We start from the raw sequence: 22,770 nt of genomic DNA on the forward strand, positions 1-22,770 counted from the left end.
AAACAAATATTTTCCGAGGCTGAAGCGAGACAGGATATAACTACACTGAAAGACCTGCACCGTAGCGTTGTTTGTAGCTGCTTCTATGCGTGCAGGATGAATTCTCCACTTCCTGTTTGCGTACAGTCTTTCTAAGTACCAGAAAGCTCCACTAGGTGGACACATTTACATTTACATTTAAGTCATTTAGCAGACGCTCTTATCCAGAGCGACTTACAAATTGGTGAATTCACCTTCTGACATCCAGTGGAACAGCCACTTACAATAGTGCATCTAAATCATTTAGGGGGGGGGGTGAGAAGGATTACTTATCCTATCCTAGGTATTCCTTGAAGAGGTGGGGTTTCAGGTGTCTCCGGAAGGTGGTGATTGACTCTGCTGTCCTGGCGTCGTGAGGGAGTTTGTTCCACCATAGAACACAATGAAAATCCATCTTAACCACTGTAATAAAACAATCTGTTACCTTCTAACAGGATGGCAGCACAATACCAATATTAATAAGAGACTTGCTTGGGCCAAGGCACCCCAGCAATGGAGCTGGAAATTTGTCCTTTGGTCTGGAGTCCAAATTGGAGATTTTTGGTTCCAACCGCCGTGTCTTTGTGAGACATGGTGTGGGAAAATGGATGATCTCCGCATGTGTATTTCCCACCGTAAAGCATGGAGGAGGAGGTGGGATGGTGTGTGGGTGTTTTGCTGGTGACACTGTCTGTAATTTATTTAGAATTCAAGGCACACCTATGCGGCATGACTACCACAGCATTCTGCAGCGATACGCCATCCCATCTGGTTTGGGCTTAGTGGGACTTTCATTTGTTTTTCAACGGGACAATGACCCAACACACCTCTACACCTCCGTGTAAGGGCTATTTTACCAAGAAGGAGAGTGATGGAGTGCTACATCAGATGACCAGGCCTCCACAATCACCCGAGCTCAACCCAATTGAGATGGTTTGGGACAAGTCGGACCGCAGAGTGAAGGAAAAGCAGCCAACAAGTGCTCAGCATATGTGGGAACTCCTTCAAGACTGTTGGAAAAGCATTCCAGGTGAAGTTGGTTGAGATAATGCCCAGAGTGTGCAAAGCTGTCATCAAGGCAAAGGGTGGCTATTTGAAAAATCTAAAAAATATTTTGATTCGTTGAACACTTTTTTGGTTACTACATGATTCCATGTGTTATTTCATAGTTTTGATGTCTTCGCTATTATTCTAGAATGTAGAAAATAGTAAAAATAAAGAAAACAACTTGATTGAGGAGGTGGTCTTAAACTTTTGACCAGTAGTGTACATATATTTTTATATATTTTCCTTTATCATTTTTCCCTACCATACCATCCCTCCCCGAGTTGGAGTAAACTAATGGACAACCCTTGTGCATCTACTTCCAGCTTATACATACCATATACATTTTACAGTTGCAGTTGTTTCCGCTTTTGGTTGAATTCCTGTTTTCAACCGAGTATCAGCATTCATTACATCTATTTTCCTACGTCCCCTGAATACAAACCTCTCTCAATTGTGTCTCATAACAAAAGCCCCCAAAAATTATTCTGCATTTAGCTGTGATGAGTCCCCTGCCACACTCAAGCCAAGTGCTATAGGCCTTAAGTGCTGAAACACCTGTCAGTGCTGTGATGCATGGACTCATCCAGGCATTGGATTCAAAGGCATCGCCAATCCCTCACTTGTCTGACTTTTATGTGGTTGTAACCCTTTCTCTGGACTAGTAAACAACAGTGCAGGTGCAAAGGCAAACATACCAGCAGATACACATCAGGTCTGGTTCCAGCTGGAGGGTCTGAGTGGTAATCAATGAACAAACAAACGTGTTTTCACACCCCATTCTCCCCTGGGTCGAACTTTCAATAGTATACTACAGGAACACCAATTAATGAATTAAGATAAAGTAAGTGCTGTATAAAAGTTGCAGGTCTATTTATCTTTTTCCCTCCTGGAATAAGATAGTGCACAAATGTTTCATAATAGAGTCTAATAATTTGGAATGTTTGAATATATGCATAATAGCAAATCATATTATGGCAGATTGGAAACAGTGTCTTTCTGTGTGAAGGTAATGTCGGCACCCGGAACCAAATCTCACGTGCGCTTGCATCATGGTAACATTGGTAGCACACTGTCAATGTAATGTCATCCCTGCCAGGCCTTGTTAAGTATCTATCTTTATCTGTGATTACCCAGTGCAGCTGAGAGCTCCATAGAGAGCTGCTGAATCCCATAGGTGGTGGGCTAATGAAGTCGTTTCCTGCTCTTCGACTTCAACCCTGCCTAGAGCTGCCTCATAAATGTGTAAGAGAATCTATACACCTTGTCAGACCTCAATATAGACATTCTTAAAAAATAGCTACTCAGCAGTGTGCTGTCACAGGGTTCTTCTGAAGGTGTTTTCGCAGGTGGAAAAAACAGTGTCTCCTTGTCCTTCAATGTCTAATACCAGACTTCACTGTCGGTCTGTGGGGCCATGGCTCTTTTGCTGTGGTGGTCTCTGGTGTGGTCTTGACCGGAGTGAGCATTCCCACTCCAAGCCTGTGACTGAATTATTCACAAAAGCACAGTGTTGAGTCTATGAGCCACTCTCTTCTCTCCCCTTCATGTCCTATTCCCAACCTCACCTCGGCTATGTTCACTAGTCCACAAGACTTCATTTGTTTCTAGTATGGAGACCGACAGGGGAGAATTAAAAACACACATAGATACAGCTCAACTTTTCATCCCTCCCTCCCTCCCTCCCTCCCTCCCTCCCTCCCTCCCTCCCTCCCTCCCTCCCTCCCTCCCTCCCTCCCTCCCTCTCTCTGTCCCTCCCACTCACTCACTCACTCACTCACTCACTCACTCACTCACTCACTCACTCACTCTTCAGCCCACCCATTGGCTCCCTTCCAACACCCAAAGCCAGACTTCAGCATTTGATGGTTGTGGTTCACCAAGATGTCAGGACTGCTAAATGTGTGAGGTGGCATTATTGGTTCTGACAGGCAGCACGATTTGTTTTAACGGTGATTGCAAGCTGGGAACGCTCAAAGAAAGGACACAGTGGCGATGTCGCAGCCTGACAAATGTGTTTGCTGACAGCTGTGGTGGTTTAGTTTGATGCATTGATTTTGATTTTGGTGCGGACTGTGATCATAGTGCTGCACAGGAGGAAGTACCTCTTGCCATCATGGATACTCTTTATCTTCAGGCAATATGTACTATGCTATACAGAATTCATAACATATTCAGCATAGGTCTCTACAGGCCCCACATATTCCTTAGAATTTCTCCTTACTATGAAGGCTTTTTAGAGAGTGTACTGGGGGTTATACAGCTCCCTTCCACTCTATCTTCCCTTAGTTATCTTCCTTCCCTGTCTCCGAGACGTTTTTCTGATCATGTCTGTGTAACAGCAGTGATATTACATGGTCATTTGAAAAAGATGTAGAGGGTGAGAGATTCAATTGGTAGCCTGCAGGCCACTGTTGCTGTCGATGCCTGTACTTACGGTCATGAGATTGGGTTGTTCTGATGGGAAGATGGCTGGGAATACCCCAGGAAGTTATTGTCAGGGGACAAATTAATAACAGAGTTGAAGACTGACCTTGACAAGTGGCTCTCATTTGGAAACAGGATTAGCAAGTGGCCTGCTGCGCCCATTGTGCTAAGTTCACAACATTTTAACCAGTTTCCCTGTCCTGGAAATAATTAAAAGGTGATCTGATAACAAAAAGAAAGAAGCCTGAAGCAACTGTTATTTTAAAAAGCCTCATGCTCATGTGGTGGTGGAAGACTCTCACCTCCCCACTGAAGTGTATTGTTTATTGTCTTATATATCATTGAGAACCTTGTCCAAGGCTCCTCGGCCAAGGAGTTGTTGAGCTGAGTTTAATATAAAGCACTTAGGGGAAAGCGGGTGCATCCCAAAGACTTAATTTATGTAAGATTTAGGATTTTCACTGCACAATTAATTTCTGCAGCTATTACTATATGAAGTGTGCATATGGTTTTGTCACACGGAGGGTATTTCTACTCTGTTGGTTTGGTTGATTGTGTGCCCACAGAGCCACTCAGGGCACATCTTTGAATGTACTAAATAATGGAGTTGAGATGCCATGCCAATGCTCTTTATCATACAGATATGGCAAATGGATTGAAGATCCCTGGAGAACTATAGTACCCACCTGCTCGAAACACTTGTGTTTTGAAAACTTTCCCTCTGTGTGTGTATGAATACAGTATTTTACAGGGCTGTGACGATAACACTATGGCAATTTTTTCTCCATGGCAAAAAATGAAAACACAAAGCAGACTAAACTCTTTGGTCCTTTCATTACCTGCTATATGTAAAATAAGCAATGCAGGTGTAGAAGCACGGTGGCTAGGAAAAACTCCCTAGAAAGGCGAAAACCTAGGAAGAAACCTAGAGAGGAACCAGGCTATGTGGGGTGGCCAGTCCTCTTCTGGCTGTGCCGGGTGGAGATTATAACAGATGTAATACTATAATAGTCCAGCTACAGGGTTTTTAGGAGTGAATGTGGCGGTCTTTGAAAGAGAATACTGTAGTGTACTGTAGTTTCAAATAGCCACCACTGTATGGTTTTAAGCACTTCCTCTGTTAGGCAACATGAGCTGCAGATGCAGAGAGAAACTACAATGTGCCCATGTGAATATAATCAAGGAGAGTGGTGGGTTCATTAAAAAAAGTGTTCCCAATCCAATGAACACCGATTTTAATCAATTAAGGATTGAAAATGGTTTTAATTTGATTTGAACTCAGATTCACCTACAATTCATCTATATTTCATCCTCCTCTCTCAATCCCCCAGCATGCTGTATGTTCTATCTGGTGTTCTAAATGCTATGTGTCTGATGGCTGCCTGTCAGTGGTTAACATGGTTCTAATGTTCACCACTGACTCTAACAGTCTGCGAAATTAGATGATTGCTTACTATTTCATTCGACAATTGTACAGATTACACATTGACACCATCAACAGAATAACAATCTCCTCTCATAAATGAGTTCAAGCAGCACTCCTCCATCCCACAGTGGAGAAACCATTGTGAGTGGTATTGGTCAAGTTTGAAAATGAAGGTGGTATCAGTGAAGGTAGCTACGGTATGACAGTACATCAACCTGGCCATTGGTGGTGCCTCCACCTGATCTGTCGACTGACACTGCAGCGTAATAGCGTATTACACTACAGTGTCAGTCGACAGATCAAGCGGAGGCACCACCAACTGCACCAGGGAGAGTTAGAATATTTCTTGTTATTTCCAGCCAAAACAAAATCCCTTTCGCCACTGTAAGCCTTTCCCAGCTAAGTGTTATTTCTTTACAGTCCCTGGTTATTATATTGTCGAAGAGATTTCATATTCAATAGTCTGCTGTTAAACCGATTTGAAAAGGTGTGTTCAATGGAAGACTATTTACTATGTTGAGATGTCAAAGGATATTGTGTGCCCCAAAGATAACAACATATTTTCTGATTCTTTTGGGAAAAGTATTAGCTCCGTCTGCGAACCACAAATGAAAAGAGGACCTGACTCAAGGTGAACGTCCATTGTAAGATCTGGCACTGCTGTAATTTGTAGAGCCAATATTATAAGATACTGTAGCAGGCTTGGCGTCAAACAAAGGGATCTGCAATACATATACTGCCCTATAGGGGGCACACTATGAACAAGGAAGAAAGGAGAGGAGAAAATGACAGAGCTGAAAAGATTAAAGGGGAATATATACATATCTGAGGTAATCTGTCCCTCTTTGTCATTTATTGGGACTCAACTCTGTTTGATTCCTATTTAGGGGCAGAGCAATGGAGCATGCCACGGGGACAGTAAATAGGAGGTATCACTCCGTGGGTCCATGACCAGACCACATCCCATTAAATGATTTGTCAGAGCTGACAAAATGGATGATATGGCAGTGTGCTAACGACTGCATTCTGTTACAGTGCTCTGCTTCTGTGTGCTCGAAAGAGGGATAGAGGGATAGAGGGAGAGAGAGGGGGGTGCTAGAGAGATATTGAGGTGGGAGAGAGGGACGAGGCAAGAGGGAGGACAAGAGTCACCTGAGGTTGATTAGAAAGGAAAAACATGCATCCGTGTCATCCTCTGGCTCATAAGCCTGTCGTTAATAATGTGGCCTTATGAATAAACAATGTAATATCTTTCATCAAAACCCCCATTGATCGGTCAGACCAGAGAAGAATCATGTGCACACGGATGAATGACTCTAAAGGTCTAAATGGATAAAAAAAAGGCCTGCTCGGGGCATGGAAATGACTGCCCATTTTCACAGGTAATTTGCTTAATATTTCCTTATTAAGCCCACCACTGTGCTCAGTGCAGGGCTGGCAGGCAGTCACACCGGGTTTTCACATGAAATGTAGCCTCCTCCATTTTCCTCCGGGGTGTGCTTCCTGGTTGTTATAATTCACTCCAGATCACTTGTAATTATCACAGATTTAAGATTGGACTCCACAATTAGACAGCTCCTGGGTCTAATACGTCCCCCCCACCTCCCCCTGCAGCCTGCCCACTGATGACTGGAGTCAACATCTGGCTCAGCGGTATCCACTCTTTTTTTTCCATCCTACTTGCCTATGATCTCTGATTCCTTTTTGTTCACCCCCCTCCCCCCCCAAACCACACATCAAGCCAAACTTCAAGAGATTCTAATTTACTGCCACAAACAAATCAGCAACCTAACAGGCTTGCGGTTCTGTACATGAGTCGGAACTTGCCGTTACCGCATCGCTCGTGGCTACATGTGGCCTCGATAGGGGAAGGTCTCTTTCTGCCCCTGTTGAGTTGTGGCTCGAGGGGACATGATGCTAGAAGGGAGTATCCGGGAATGGGAGGGGAGCATTGATACTCCTGAAATGCCCTTCACCTCCATGATGGCCATCAGGCTTCCTGCAGACTCCCGTATTATATGTCTAGAAAGCAGTGACAGAGACTAAGGAGGGTCTTGAAGCCACTGGCAGGGGAATTCAGTTATGTAGTAAAAGTATACACGCTCTGCTCAATTGTAGGGCCGGGAATTGTCAGGGACCTCAATACACAATATTATTACGATACTTATGTGCCAATAAGATATCTATTGCGATTCCAACGATTCTATATGTATTGTGATTCGATACTGTGATTTTATTGCGATTTGATGTTCCAAACATATTATTCACCATATGTCTGCTGCAGAGGGACGAGAGAGAACCATGAGAATACAAGATTTGATCGGTCATGGAAATAAAAGTACTGAAAACAAATTGGCTCCATATTTAAAAAGAAGATGGAGAATAAGCTATGAAGGAAAAATACTGGCGTTTTGGTGCAGGTACAGCCAACTAGCGCAAAAATAATATTGCGATATTGTCAGAAACGATATGATATATTGTAAAAAATAATAGCTTGATATGTAACTGTATCGATTCCCCCCCACTGACAGGCAGCCATCAAATTTCATTTTTGGTAATAGTTGTCACAAACAGACGAACTCCATGCTGTTCCACAGTCTATACCCAGATAACATTTTATAATATTAATTTAATGGACATGGCAAGTAATGCAACAAGTATAGATCATGGACACAGATATATTTGCAACATACTGTATACATTTCACAATAACGTTGATGGGGAGAAGAGCATTTGGGGAGTAGGTACTTAATTTAATTTACGATTGCAGACATCTCGCATTAAGCAGATAGTGTCTCTTGCAGACATGGGGAAGGCAGGCGAGGTGTAGTGATGTATTGGTATTCATGGTGGCTTGTTCAGGTGTTTGGAGAGCTACAGTAAAGCCTGCCAGATCAGCTTCGCCGGTAAAGAAATGACAAATGTTTTGTCAGGATAAAATTGTATCAGACCTCCGCGGGCACAGAAAGCCATTTAAACCCTGTGCTCATTTCAGCGCTCGCAAACACAGGGAGAAAAAAGGCAGACTAGCACCCAGAGTGAGATCTCATCACAGCAATATTGCGAAACTTAGGAGTTCTGTAGATAGTCTTCTCGCAATCTCGTTTGTGTGTCTGCATTCAATGAGCCACTTTGGCAGCGAGATGCAATGAGAGAAGATATCTTGATTATCTGTCCGTTACATGTTTGAAGTCCCATTTTTTCTTGTTTTTAAGTGTGTGGGTTATAACTGAAGAATAATGCACAGGGTCAGCCACAGGAGGAGCTAAAGGGTTTGAGAGTGGACACTGACCCATTTATTCTGAGGGAATATTTTATCTCCATAAATGTCCAGGAATGTCCAAACTATAGCTATATTCAATATAAAGGAAACCAATTCAAAGGCCTCGACATCACTGACATTTCACCTTGGATTTAGGCATGGTGCCTGTCCAGATTTCCCTCCATGTTACACCTCCCTGCACCTCTACCGCCCAGCAGACCTGCAGAATCATGCCCCGACCCAGCCCAGCTCCTTTTGAAGCTATCCCAGGAGCACAGCCTTATTTCCCTTTGAATCAAATTTAGTTCAGGAGTAGAGCTGTTCAATTACGTGGCCTGGCTGTGACCGGGCAGCGTAGTATAGTCCATGCACAAGGAGAGAAGTGACACACCACACACCCTACGCAGAGCCCGGGGAGAGAGGTAAGAAACCGCAGCCAAAGAGAAAGAGAGAACAGAAAGAGAACAGAGAGAGAGAGAGAGACAGGAGAGAAGTGACACATCACATAGAGCCCATGGAGAGAGGGGGAAGATGCTGCAACCAAAGAGAGGGAGTGCAGTACCCGCAATTGACAGTGGCTTAATGAGTGCTTTGTAGAATGTTAAGGCAAATAGCCTCAGAGTGAAGATAAATATGGTACAGCAGTGTAATATCTCTCGCCAGAACTGACTGGATTTCTCTATCTCTCTGCCTTTTGAAACCCTCCAGCCCAGTTCAGACTGAACTTTAGACACGCGGTCACCACTGACTACAGGCACAAAGTGGCTGTTATGTGGATTAGGGTTGCTTTCTTTGATGTAGACCTAATCAAAGGCAGACAGGTGTCACCATTCTCTAATTTAGAGAGAGACATTGACGCCTATTGTTACCATTATACTCACCGTTAAGAAGTTGATGGGGTGATTTATATTGGTGTTGAAAATGTCATTTTGCGTTAACAGCCTTTATTGGTTTCTTGATAAATTGTGTGTCACCAGCTGTATCCCAGTCAAGGGGGTGTATTGTGGTGTTTTCCCGGAGGAGAGGGGGGATCGAACACACAGGATTGCTTGCAAATAAAAAGGTTGAGACTCCCTGGGGAGCCTGCTCACTGCCATTATGACCCCAGAAATGAATAATCTGACATTGATTCCCCCACTCACTCATACACAAGTGTATTCATCACAGGTCGATTTTTAGCATCTTTCCCTTTTTTGAGCATTTTCATAAAAGCCTTTTGATTGATCTGTAAATCGCACCTCATTTAGGCATTTTTTTTTGTGTTGCTCTTGTTCTGGTTCCAGGCTGTCCCAGGATCTGTCGCTTGATTATTGAGCAAGCATATGGCTCTGGTTAATTGAACCCCTTATTGTAACCTGTGCACTCTTAATTGATTTCCGAGACATAACTTAGCTACATATTTTTATTTATTTATTTATTTTTATTTGACCTTTATAGTGACCAGGTAGTCAAGTTGAGAACAAGTTCTCATTTACAATTGCGACCTGGCCAAGATAAAGCAAAGCAGTTCGACACATACAACGACACAGAGTTACACATGGAGTAAAACAAACATACAGTCAATAATACAGTATAAATAAGTCTATATACAATGTGAGCAAATGAGGTGAGATAAGGGAGGTAAAGGAAAAAAAAGGCCATGGTGGCAAAGTAAATACAATATAGCAAGTAAAACACTGGAATGGTAGATTTGCAATGGAAGAATGTGCAAAGTAGAAATAAAAAATAATGGGGTGCAAAGGAGCAAAATAAATAAATAAATGAAATACAGTAGGGAAAGAGGTAGTTGTTTGGGCTAAATTATAGGTGGGCTATGTACAGGTGCAGTAATCTGTGAGCTGCTCTGACAGTTGGTGCTTAAAGCTAGTGAGGGAGATAAGTGTTTCCAGTTTCACAGATTTTTGTAGTTCGTTCCAGTCATTGGCAGCAAAGAACTGGAAGGAGAGGCAGCCAAAGAAAGAATTGGTTTTGGGGGTGACTAGAGAGATATACCTGCTGCAGCGTGTGCTACAGGTGGGAGATGCTATGGTGACCAGCGAGCTGAGATAAGGGGGGACTTTACCTAGCAGGGTCTTGTAGATGACATGGAGCCAGTGGGTTTGGCGACGAGTATGAAGCGAGGGCCTGCCAACGAGAGCGTACAGGTCGCAATGGTGGGTAGTATATGGGGCTTTGGTGACAAAATGGATTGCACTGTGATAGACTGCATCGAGTTTGTTGAGTAGGGTATTGGAGGCTATTTTGTAAATGACATCGCCAAAGTCGAGGATTGGTAGGATGGTCAGTTTTACAAGGGTATGTTTGGCAGCAAGAGTGAAGGATGCTTTGCTGCAAAATAGGAAGCCAATTCTAGATTTAATTTTGGATTGGAGATATTTGATATGGGTCTGGAAGGAGAGTTTACAGTCTAACCAGACACCTAAGTATTTGTTGTAGTTGTCCACGTATTCTAAGTCAGAGCCGTCCAGAGTAGTGATGTTGGACAGGCGGGTAGGTGCAGGTAGCAATCGGTTGAAGAGCATGCATTTAGTTTTACTTGTATTTAAGAGCAATTGGAGGCCACGGAAGGAGAGTTGTATGGCATTGGAGCTTGCCTGGAGGGTTGTTAACACAGAAGGGCCAGAAGTATACAGAATGGTGTCGTCTGCGTAGAGGTGGATCAGAGACTCACCAGCAGCAAGAGCAACCTCATTGATGTATACAGAGAAGAGAGTCGGTCCAAGAATTGAACCCTGTGGTACCCCCATAGAGACTTGATAATTTCCTTATGAGCTAAGGACAAATGTGTCTGAAACTAGAACTGGGACCTTAAAATGTATGATCATTATGGAAAAACATATTTAAAAAAGAATCACTGATACCACAGTTAGCCTGTCTAACAGAAGAGATTTCAGATCAGATGTGCAATTTATTGTTAATTTCTGTACTCCTCTATTTCATGGCAGTAAGATGAGTCATCACATGTATTTTATACTCCTCTTTACATCAAAATAAAAGGTTCAAATCAACAGGATTATCTATAGTGCTTTAATTGGACAAGCATTATAGTCTCAAAGGCTATAATCCATCCTGAATTATAGCCTGTCTCAACCCGTGACAGGCTAAAATAGCAATAATGTCCAAAGAAAGCCATCACTCATAAAACGTTTTTACGTCTGCCTCTACTGTACTTTGAAGTACTGAAAGGATAACCATCAACCAATCTATTAACACACAAGTTCAATCTCTTCCTTGTGGGGCAATAAAGTACTTCTCCTCTTTTACACGGCTCATTCTAGAGGTGGCTTGGTTGTCTAATTGGGCCAGTCTTTCTCCCTGGAGACAGTAGCGTTCCTGTCAACTCCCAGTCTTGAGGTAGTAACGCTAGCCCAGCCGTGCCTGTGGAGGTGACCCAGTCCTATGTCCTCCCAGCCTCCCCAGCCCAGACAGGCCCACTGCGAGGATTAATGGAAAACTTCTGCCGTTTTCACCTGGTATTGGCGTTCCAGCTCCAAGGCCGCACGGGAGGGAATTGGCAGCTCCAGCCCTTGATGTTACGGAACTGGAACTATCGGATGTGCGGAAAGAGAGAGCCCCCACACAAGATTGCTTCAACACAGAGAAAATTCTTCAGCTTTATGACATAACTATATCTGCATGGAAACTTTTGAGTGGAAATCCTGCTCTCCATGTCAATCAACCTTGACGTTGACTTCATCTTGAAGCCATTGTTTGGCGTGTGGTAAGCCAGACAGATTCATGACCTCATCAAAGCCAGGATCAGAGCACCAAAACATGGCAGGTACAGAGAGCAGTGTCCCTTTCTTATGTGGAAAATGTGAAATCATATCAACCTGGCCTCGGTCTGCCATGAAAGCAACAGCCTGCTGATAAGTAAATGGACACCAGCTCTTAGACTGTGTCAATTGGACTATTGGACATCTCCATTGATGTGGATGGATGGCTCACTTGTTCCAAGTTCTTCCTATCACCTTCACTCGTCATTTTGAAGAAAACGAGGAATAACAACAGTAACAAATATCTTAAAAAATATATTATTCCCTGTTTGTTTGCAAAGTGCATGTGTCGGAAGACAGAAGTCATGGCTTACCTAAGAAATCAAATTCATGAGGTCACCGGTTATAAGGAAGGCGAGACTTTGTCAGTATAAAATTGTGGCCACCTTTACTGTTAAGCAGCGTCAATCTTGGGCTCTACTTTATGCCGAGGAAGCTACTGTGGACTACTTCCTCTTAAGTCCTGACCTTTTGGTGAACTTTGACTGTTTTTCTCCAGCTGATTAAGGAGGCTTGCATATCCAAGAGCATTTATTCTCTTTCTCTTTTCATCTCCATCGGAAGTTTCCTGACAAGCCAGAGGGGATATGAATCAATGAGAGATCTGGAAAAGAGCATTAAAGTGATAAGTTTATTCCAAAGACATGAAAGGGAATAGCATAATAAGCTGTCTGCCTCAAAGTATTTTCGCCATAGTCAGAGAGAAGAGCCTAATAATCATACCGCAGCAGTCTTCTCCAGTCTTACAGAGAGGGAGGAAGCTTCTTGTACAAGACATCTTCTGCATTACAAATCTGAAATGCATGGCATATCTAGGCTTCATTTTGAATCAGATGTAAATTTTGAAATGTGAACAATGAATATTTAGCTGGAATTCGATGTGTCCTCGTGTAGCAGATGTCAAAGAATCTCCGTGGATGTTCTGTGTTGGAAGTGCCTGCTGTTAGTGGTGAAGTGTGTGCTATACATTTTGTACATACGGCATTGATTACATACAGTGCCTTCAGAAAGTATTCACACCCCTTGACTTTTTCCACATTTTGTTGTATTACAGACGGAAATGAAAAATGATGAAATGTAGATTTGTTTTTGTCACTGGCCTACATATAATACCCCATGTCAAAGTGGAATTGTTTTTGAAATGTTTACAAATTAATAGAACATGAAAAGCTGAAATGTCTTGAGTCAATAAGTAAGCAGACTTAAATCTCCTTGAAATATTGAACAATCCAGGTGTTCAAAGCTCTTAGAGACTTACCCAGAAACACTCACCGTTGTAATCACTGCCAAAGGTTATTCTAACAGGAGTGTGAATACTTATGTAAATGTGATATTTCTGTACATTTTCAATACATAAAAAAAAAATATATAACAATAATACATGTTTTGACTTTGTCATTATGGGGTATTCTGTGTAGATGTGTGAGAAATTATATTTAATCCATTTTGAATTCAGTCTGTAACACAACAAAATGTGGAGTAGTCAAGGGGTATGAATGATTTCGGTGGAATGCACTGTACAAGGTAATATTATGTTGAGTTTGAACAACTGCATCTTCAACAACTTTTAATTGTAACCCAAGTGTGAGGGTGACCGAGCACTGGAGGGTTTTTCATGCAACACATGTTTTCTTTACAGTTGAAATGACTGAGCTTGAGGATTATGATGGCTGCATGCCTAACAAGCCTCATATACTGTACATGACATTGTAATTAAAAGATGTCTCTCATACATGCTACGTGTAGCCAACTCAATCCTGAATTATTGTGAACCATGCACAGACCGCTAAGGGAAGAAGTGCAGGCTAGACAGAGAACGGCAAACATCACAAGGAACACTGATTGCTATACTAACAGTAAGATGAGGTGATGATTGACAAATACAATACTCTCAAAATGCTAATAACAGAAGATAATCTATTTCTGTAACTATAGATGGGTTATCTGACAAAGTCATGAAAACGATGCACAAGCTTCAATGGAGCAGAAGTTTGTGGGATGTTGTGATTCGGGGTGGCCAGATAGCCACCAACAATGACAGGAAACTGCCATGTGGTGAATCGTTAGAGACTAATTTCAGCTAGTTTAATCTTGTTATTGATATCATGTATTTTGTTTAGGTGTTTTGACTGATTTCATGTCAATGCTAATATGTCTCAAATTCACTAGCTAGCTAACCAACAACTGTAACGATGTACAGAACCAGTCAACACTCATTCAAGAGTTTTTCTTTATTTTTACTATGTTCTACATTGTAGAATAATAGTGAAGACATCAAAACTATGAAATAAAGTGTATGGAATCATGTAGTAACCAAAAAGGGGTTAAACAAGTCAAAATATATTTCATATTTGAGATTATTCAAAGTAGCCACCCTTTGCCTTGATGACAGCTTTGCACACTCTTGGCATTATCTCAACCAGCTTCATGAGGTAGTCACCTGAAATACATTTCAATTAACAGATGTGCCTTGTTTAAAGTTAATTTGTGGATTTTCTTCTCCATCTTAATGCTTTTGAGCCAATCACTTGTGTTGTGACAAGGTAGGCATCAGCTGTCAGAGTAGCTCACCGATCACTGTACCTGTACACAGCCAATCTATAAATAGCACACCCAACTACCTCATCCCCATATTGTTATTTATCCTATTGCTCTTTTGCACCCTAGTATCTCTACTTGCACATCTTCATCTGTACATCTATCACTCCAGTGTTAAACAATGTAATATGGTGTCTCCTATTGCTCTGGAAGGGGTGGTCTCCACTGACATATCCCTTAAACAATGTAATATGGAGTCTCCTATTGACCAGGAAGAGGTAGTCCCTCAAACAATGTAATATGGTGTCTCCTATTGCCCTGAAAGGGGTGGTCTCCACTGACATATCCCTTAAATAATGTAATATGGTGTCTCCTCTTGACCAGGAAGAGGTGGTCTTCACTGACATATCCCTTAAACAATGTAATATGGTGTCTCCTACTGACCAGGAAGCGTTAGTCCCTTAATGCTAAATTGTAATTATTTCGCCTAGATGGCCTGTTTATTGCCTTACCTCCCTACTCTTCTACATTTGCACACACTGTACATAGATTTTTCTCTTGTGTTATTGACTGTACATTTGTTCATGTGTAAGCTGTTGTTGTTTTTTGTTGCACTGTTTTTCTTTATCTTGGCCAGGTCACAATTGCAAGCAAGAACTTGTTAAATAAATTTAAAATAAAAAAATTATAAAGGGGTGGTATACAGCAGATATCCCTATTTGGGAAAAGACCAAGTCCATATTATGGCAAGAACAGCTCAAATAAGCAAAGAGAAATGACAGTCCATCATTACTTTAAGACATGAAGGTTAGGTAATATGAAACATTTCAAGAACTTTGAAAGTTTCTTCAAGTGCATTCGCAAAAACCATCAAGCCCTATGATGAAACTGGCTCTCATGAGGACCGCCACAGGAAAGGAAGACCCAGAGTTACCTCTGCTGCAGGATAAGTTCATTAGAGGTAACTGCACCTCAGATTGCAACCCAAATAAATGCTTTGTAGAGTTCAAGTAACAGACACATCTCAACATTAACTGTTCAGATGAGACTGCGTGAATCAGGCCTTCATGGTCGAATTGCTGCAAAGAAACCAATACTAAAGCACACCAATAAGAAGAACAAACTTGCTTGGACCAAGAAACACGAGCAATAGACATTAGAGCGGTGGAAATTTGTCCTTTGGTCTGATGAGTCCAAATATGAGATTTTTGGTTCCAACCGCCGTGTCTTTGTGAGACGCAGAGTAGGTGAACGGATGATCTCTGCATGTGTGCTTCCCACTGTGATGCATGGAGGAGGAGTTGGGATGGTGTGGGGGGTGCTTTGCTGGTGACACTGTCTGTGATTTATTTAGAATTCAAGGCACACTTAACCAGCATGGCTACCACAGCATTCTGCAGCGATACGCCATCCCATCTGGTTTGGGCTTAGTGGGACTTTCATTTGTTTTTCAACAGGACAATGACCCAACACACCTCCAGGCTGTGTAAGGGTTATTATACCAAGAAGGAGAGTGATGCAGTGCTGCATCAGATGACCTGGCCTCCACAATCACCCGACCTCAACCCAATTGAAATGGTTTGGGATGAGTTCGACCGCAGAGTGAAGTATAATCAGTCAACAAGTGCTCAGCATATATGAGAACTCCTTCAAGTCTGTTGGAAAAGCATTCCAGGTGAAGTTGGTTGAGAGAATTCCAAGGGTGTGTAAAGCTGTCATCAAGGCAAAGGGTGGCTGCTTTGAAGAATCTAAAATCTAAAAAAATATTTTGATTTGTTAAACACTTTTTTGATGACATGATCACATATGTGTTATTTCATAGTTTTGATGTCTTCACCATTATTCTACAATGTAGAAAATAGTAAAAATAAAGAAAAACTCTTGAATGAGTAGGTGTGTCCAAACTTTTGATTGGTACTGTATTTGAGAGACAACAAGCGGTCATTGTGCAAATGTATTTATGTTTTTAATAAACATTGGAGAAGAACTATAGTTTACATGTTGTCAACAATCTAAGCCAACCCAGTCTGTTTTGTCCCATAGTTGCACACGCTTCGGTTTTGTTGCTAAACAACCAACCCATCTATAAGATGCTTTGGTACCGCATTTGATACAGAATGTTTATATAGCATCTGGGGCATAGGGATTCAGATTGACGTCTTGCCAAAGTGTTTAGCTGAAGACAGTGTGAACAGCTGATAGACCGTGCCGATACGCCCCAGTATTGTTAATATGAGCTTGCTATGATGACGATCCAAAACATCCTGATGCTTTGGGGGATTTAGTCTGCATAGGATTTACACTGCCAAACAAGGTTGAAGTTCAAACCCCAAAACCTGGAACGACTATTGATTGCATTCACATTATCCTGCCACATACTCTATCAACCTCCCATGCACATCACTGGAATCCACATCTCCCCCTCCTTCCAATAAATAGACAAGATCATTACTGTATGTCTCTGAGCTTAAACAAAAACAATCCTTTTGTTCTGTGGTTCAAAGTGGAGGATGTTTGGGAGGATCTTGACATTTTAGTTTGGTGGCACAAAAGAATGGTAAACAGCTAGAAGTGCCAAGGTCAAGTCTCACTGTGTGGTCCATCATCCAGCATCCAAACAATGGCATCTCTTGCCAGTTACCTCAGCTATCCAAAACTTGAGGGTCTCCACTATTTCAGCCAGTCAGCCAGCCAGCCATTTTGACCTTGACTATATTATCAGTGTGTGTTATTCCTTTGTCTCGTCTTAATGAAATTGTGGGATAGTCATTGTAAACTACCGGTCTATAATGGCTGACTGATGAATGTGTATTATGAGTGTCTTTGATTAGAATGAAAAGGTAAGCAATCCGTGTAGCCTAACCTAATCATGGTAAATTGAAAACACGTTTTTTTCTGTTTATTATGACGCCAACAGGAAAGCACAAGCGGTGAGGGTCACAAACTATACATGGCATCTGACAGTGGTGGCTGAGCTGTAAGAGATGTGTCTCTCATTGGACAGCACACACGCTGTGGCTAAAGACAGACTCCAGTGGTAGAAGATTGTTGCAGCCTTATGTGCCACCTGGGATGAAGAGGACTGAGGAAGTAAGTTATGGCCTGATAGTCAACCATTTGGTCATCTATTCAACATCAGTGCCTTTGTGCTACTCCTGTACCCTATTGGCTTGGCGGGAATTCGTTGCTAATGATTGCCAGCTCTTGCTTTGTCTTGATGCTGGTCTTGTACTGCTTTGCCCGGGAGAGTCTGTAAATGGCTCATACTGTGGGCTGCCAACTGACAGAGCACTGTGAGAGAAACCCTGATAAAGATAAATACCTTCTACTCAGGAAGATTTTGTGCATCATTAAACATGGCAAACATATTAGCTTGCATAGGGGTAGAGGAGAATCCCAGAAGAGATGGGTTAAATCCAATCCAGTGCAGTGATCAGAAAGGAGGTGTAGTGACTTGCCAACCTCGGGAACATCGGAAGGAATGAAATATGAGCTATAGCATTACCGAACAGAGCAGCACACTTTGCATACAGACCACAGATGTGTGAATGAGCTATTAAGTTCCCTCTACTCTCTCCCAGTTTCTGTTGTCATGCAAGCCTATTAACTTAATGTCCACAACCTTTTTTTGTCAGCAAATGACATTGGGTGTGGAAAATGTTTGATCATTCCTTTCTTTCCCTTTTCTCTTCTAAAATACATTACTGATATGGAGTACGATTCAGGCAATCACAGAGAGGCCGTATTATTTCTCTTCCACCTGCTATGACTAATTGGTAGCTTTTGTGAACTCAAGGGACACAGACAATGTCACCTGGTGGCTAAAGTTATCAGGGAGTTATTTTTATAGCAGATTTACACACTTGGAATAGGAATGGAGAGACAAAAACACAGCAGGATATTAATTTCCATTTAAATAATCCAATATTTCCAAATGTATATACAGTATTTCTATTACCCTTTTGTTCAACAACAGCCTTTTTCCCCCAGTGCATATTTATAGGTTCAACTTCATTGGAACTCTGGGAAAGTGACTAAAACCAATTTCTCAGTTAAGAAAAGAACAGAATCCAGCAGATGTCTGGGCCTGTGAGGACACAATCCAGCTCCCTCTGTGTTGGCAGAGCTCTTGATCTTTCCCCCAAAGAATAAGTGGACAACAGATTGTGGTAATGAGAATCTTTGGCTCCGGACTGCCCATGTATACAGAGGCATGCTGCTGGGGATCAGGCCTAAATGAGTGAAGCCACAGGTTTGGACGTGAGGTGACATACCTTTGTTGTGAGTATATATTGACATTTAATACTCTAGTAAATGAGTGGGCCCTGGCCCGTGGCCCTGGGTGTGGGTCCACTGTCACAGAGCAAATTAAATGGTGCAATGGGGAGCTGACAGGAAATAGACTGGCCTTCTCCTTTGTGCTGTTTGTCTTTTAGGGACCAATAAAGTCAGCATGGAGGTCTGTCTGGGAGCTTTTCATTTGGACTGTCCTTCTGGTTGAATAGGTACTTTTTTTTCTTCCAGAGGTATCATGTTTGGATTATTGATTTCCCATCCCTTCCCAATTTTCTTTATTTGGTTGTTAGGGGCGATGTAATTGGAAAACAATGCACCATGTCAGGAGAGAGATTTTGAGCATCATTTCTATGACACTATGTCACTGTTTTAGGGGTTGGAAACCCCTACAAGGTTGGGAGTGTTTTGTTTTCTTGCTGATATTGCTAATAGTATGAACTGTGTCCTGAACTGTGTCTGGGCCCTGGCTGGGTGTGAAGGTTGCTGATGCATAGTAGTTGTCAGGAAGATTAAAGTTTCCAGACTTTGACAGGGCACCAGTCTGGGCCCTCTAATAGGCAACGCCTCTGTCCTTGAGAAGAGGACACAGTTCATGCAGTTGAAAGGGAGGCTCAGGCACTGTCTGCCCAGGTCCTTATTATCTCACTTTATTAAATGATCTGTCAATAAGTCATAGAGCGTGCCTCTTTCCTGCGGTGGCGTAGTGCCTAGAAGAGTCAGGGACTTGAGAGGAGTTGAAAAATAGTGTTTCACGCCCCAGGCTACAAAATACTGTATTTTGAAATTTAGTATGCGATTTAAGATGCTGCGCAGCACTTAAACCAGTGTTAACTAAGGACAAAAGTGAAACAAACTCAGAAAATCAAACTGCAAACTCCCACTGTCCAACCATGACACGTCACCTTTCTTGTCCATGTTTGGTTGTATACTGTACAGCTAGCTATTAAGTCTGCCTTTAACGAAAAACGATTTTGATGAATTCCTGTTCTGGTCAACATTGACCTCTGTATGTTATCATGATTTATGTAGTGCTGTATACTAACAGTCTAATAAAGAAACCCAGGACCAATCCAGTGCAAAATGTATACCCTGACCAATCCAGTGCAGACTGAAGGAATCCCACAGGAATCCAGAGGACTACAGTGTCATAGATCAGACAAGCGCCTGTGCCCCAGACATGCTTAATGTTTCTCTCTGCACTAATGAACTGCTTTACAAAGTGAAGGTTATCAGAGATCCATTCGGCTGAGGGAAAGCCTCATATAAACTAGTCTTAAGCTCTCTATTTGTCTTTATGGCCGGATGGGTCTACATTCACGTAGGGAAAAAAATACAGCAAAACCCTCAACCTTGTTAACGGATGTCTGTCAGGCCTTTAAAAACAGATCATCTTCATCTTCTCCTTGCGTGGGCACTTTATTTCAAAATGGGCCTTGTCAGCCAACGCTTGACTGGCTTTTCCCCTAAACCAAAGTGGACACGCAATTCCTCTTGAAATTGCCAGTGAATACTTCTCGATCCTGAGAGCTCCCGGGTTCAACCGTATCCACTCAGAGAGCAGTAATAAGATCTGTTGGTCAGAGGGGGAGGACAGGGCATTTTACAGCCACTCCCTCCTTCATTCTTGGACAGGGCCATTCACAGCTCTCCCTCCTTCCTCCTTGGACAGGGCCTTTTAGAGCCACTTCCTCCTTCCTCCTTGGACAGGGACTTTCACAGCCACTTCCTCCTTGGACAGGGCCTTTCACAGCCACTTCCTCCTTCCTTCTTGGACAGGGCCTTTCACAGACACTTCCTCCTTGGACATGGCATTTTACAGCCACTTCCTCCTTCCTCCTTGGACAGGGCCTTTCACAGCCACTTCCTCCTTCCTTCTTGGACATGGCCTTTCACAGACACTTCCTCCTTGGACAGGGCCTTTTAGAGCCACTTCCTCCTTCCTCCTTGGACAGGGCCTTTTAGAGCCACTTCCTCCTTCCTCCTTGGACAGGGCCTTTCACAGCCACTTCCTCCTTCCTTCTTGGACAGGGCCTTTCACAGACACTTCCTCCTTGGACAGGGCCTTTTACAGCCACTTCCTCCTTCCTCCTTGGACAGGATTTTCACAGCCATTTCCTCCTTGGACAGGGCCTTTTCACAGCCACTCCCTCCTTCCTCTACAGTAACAGCATGTAAGGAAATTAAATGAATAACAAATACTTGCCAAAAAAGACATGAACATTTTTTTCGTAGCATTATTGCGCTTGTCATAGCTTGACAATATGATGTATGGGGAGGACTTCCTTTGCAAAATCATTTCCTGTGACTTGTTAATATGGCTTTAATAATAAACGTTCCCTCTGCCTGCCTTCCCAAAGAGGACCAGGCCCACTATCAGTCAGTTGAATACATTACCACAACACATGTTGGCACCCGTTCATTAACTACTAATCATTTTGAGTAATACCACTGTGGAAGCCTGCTTTTATGGCTGTATTAGTCTTCTAAAAGGAAATGGGTTAAATGCTTTATATGGTAACCGAAAGGTCAGTTAATAAACAAATTAGGCACATGTGGGCAGTCCTGATACAACATTTTGAACAGAATGGTTTATTGGATCAGTCTAAAACTTTGCACATACACTGATGCCATCTAGTGGCCAAAATATAAATTGTACCTGAGCTGGAATAATACATTATGGCCTTTCTCTTGCTATTCAAAGATGATGGTACAAAAAAATACAAAAGAATGGTTGTTTTTTTCTTTGTATTCTTTGTATATAGCAGATCTATTGTGTTATATTCTACTACATTCCTTTCACATTTACATAAACTTCAAAGTGTTTCCTTTCAAATGGTACCAATAATATGCATGCCCTTGCTTCAGGGCCTGAGCTACAGGCAGTTAGATTTGGCTATGTCATTTTGAGCGAAAATTAAAAGAATTGGGTAATCCTTAAGAGTAAAATAGAATATTGCCTGGAAATTAGCAGCTAGTGGTTGAAGGTCCAATGCAACAGTTTTTATCTCAACATTAAATCATTTCTGGCTAACAATTAAGTGCCTTTTGTTTCTTTTTGACAATTTTAATTGAAAACAATCACAGTATGATTGTTTTCAATTAAAATGGTCAAAAATAAACAAAATTTGCTTCTTAGCAAAGAGCAATTTCTCAAGCAAGAATTTAGCTAGGACTGTCTGGGAGTGGTCTGAGTGGGGAAGGGAGGTTTGGAACTCTCTCTTTTATTGGTGTATTAACTAATATAACCGCCTGGTGATGTCAAAACTCCATCCCACCAAAACAGGCAAAAATGTATGTTACACAACAAGGGCATGATCATAATTTTCATAATTTCACAGTAGTATTGCAACCTCATATTGTGGAAATATATACAAAACACAATAAAATCACATTTTTTGACTGCACTAGGCCTTTAATCTATTTTTATCCATTCAACAGCAATGATTCTTCTTTTGAGGTTTTGCAGCAGAAGGAGCCAGTATGGATTAGTGGTCTTGATTTCATTTTGTAGAATTCCCACGAATGCCCACATTCTGCCATTAAAGACAAAGCTTATTTTTTCAAAAGAGGCAAGAACACAGTGTGGGAGCACGCAGCCAAACCAAGCTCTTCCCTTTTCCAACAACATCATTTTCACCATAAAACATATTCACATGAATCTGTTCATTAACAAAAACGACCTGCTGCCTTTCCATTGGCTCCCCTGTGTTGCTTGCTCCCTCTGCAACAAAAAGGCCATTCAGTCCAATATTTCAAAAAACTATAGCTCCTGATCTTGTAATTTGTGCCTACTTTCATTCTTCAAGGATCAGAGGGAGATTAGAGAGGACAAATACGGATTAGGGGATTATAGTCTACAGTAGATAAATGTAATTATTAAATGTTAACCCAAGTCAAAAATCTCAAAGAAAGTTGAGGCAAATTGTTTGAATGCATATCCAAGTAGCATACTATGAATCAGTACAAGCCATAGAGATAGATAG

Source organism: Oncorhynchus masou, chromosome 16 (genome assembly GCF_036934945.1).
Source record: "Oncorhynchus masou masou isolate Uvic2021 chromosome 16, UVic_Omas_1.1, whole genome shotgun sequence".
Taxonomy (NCBI): domain Eukaryota; kingdom Metazoa; phylum Chordata; class Actinopteri; order Salmoniformes; family Salmonidae; genus Oncorhynchus; species Oncorhynchus masou.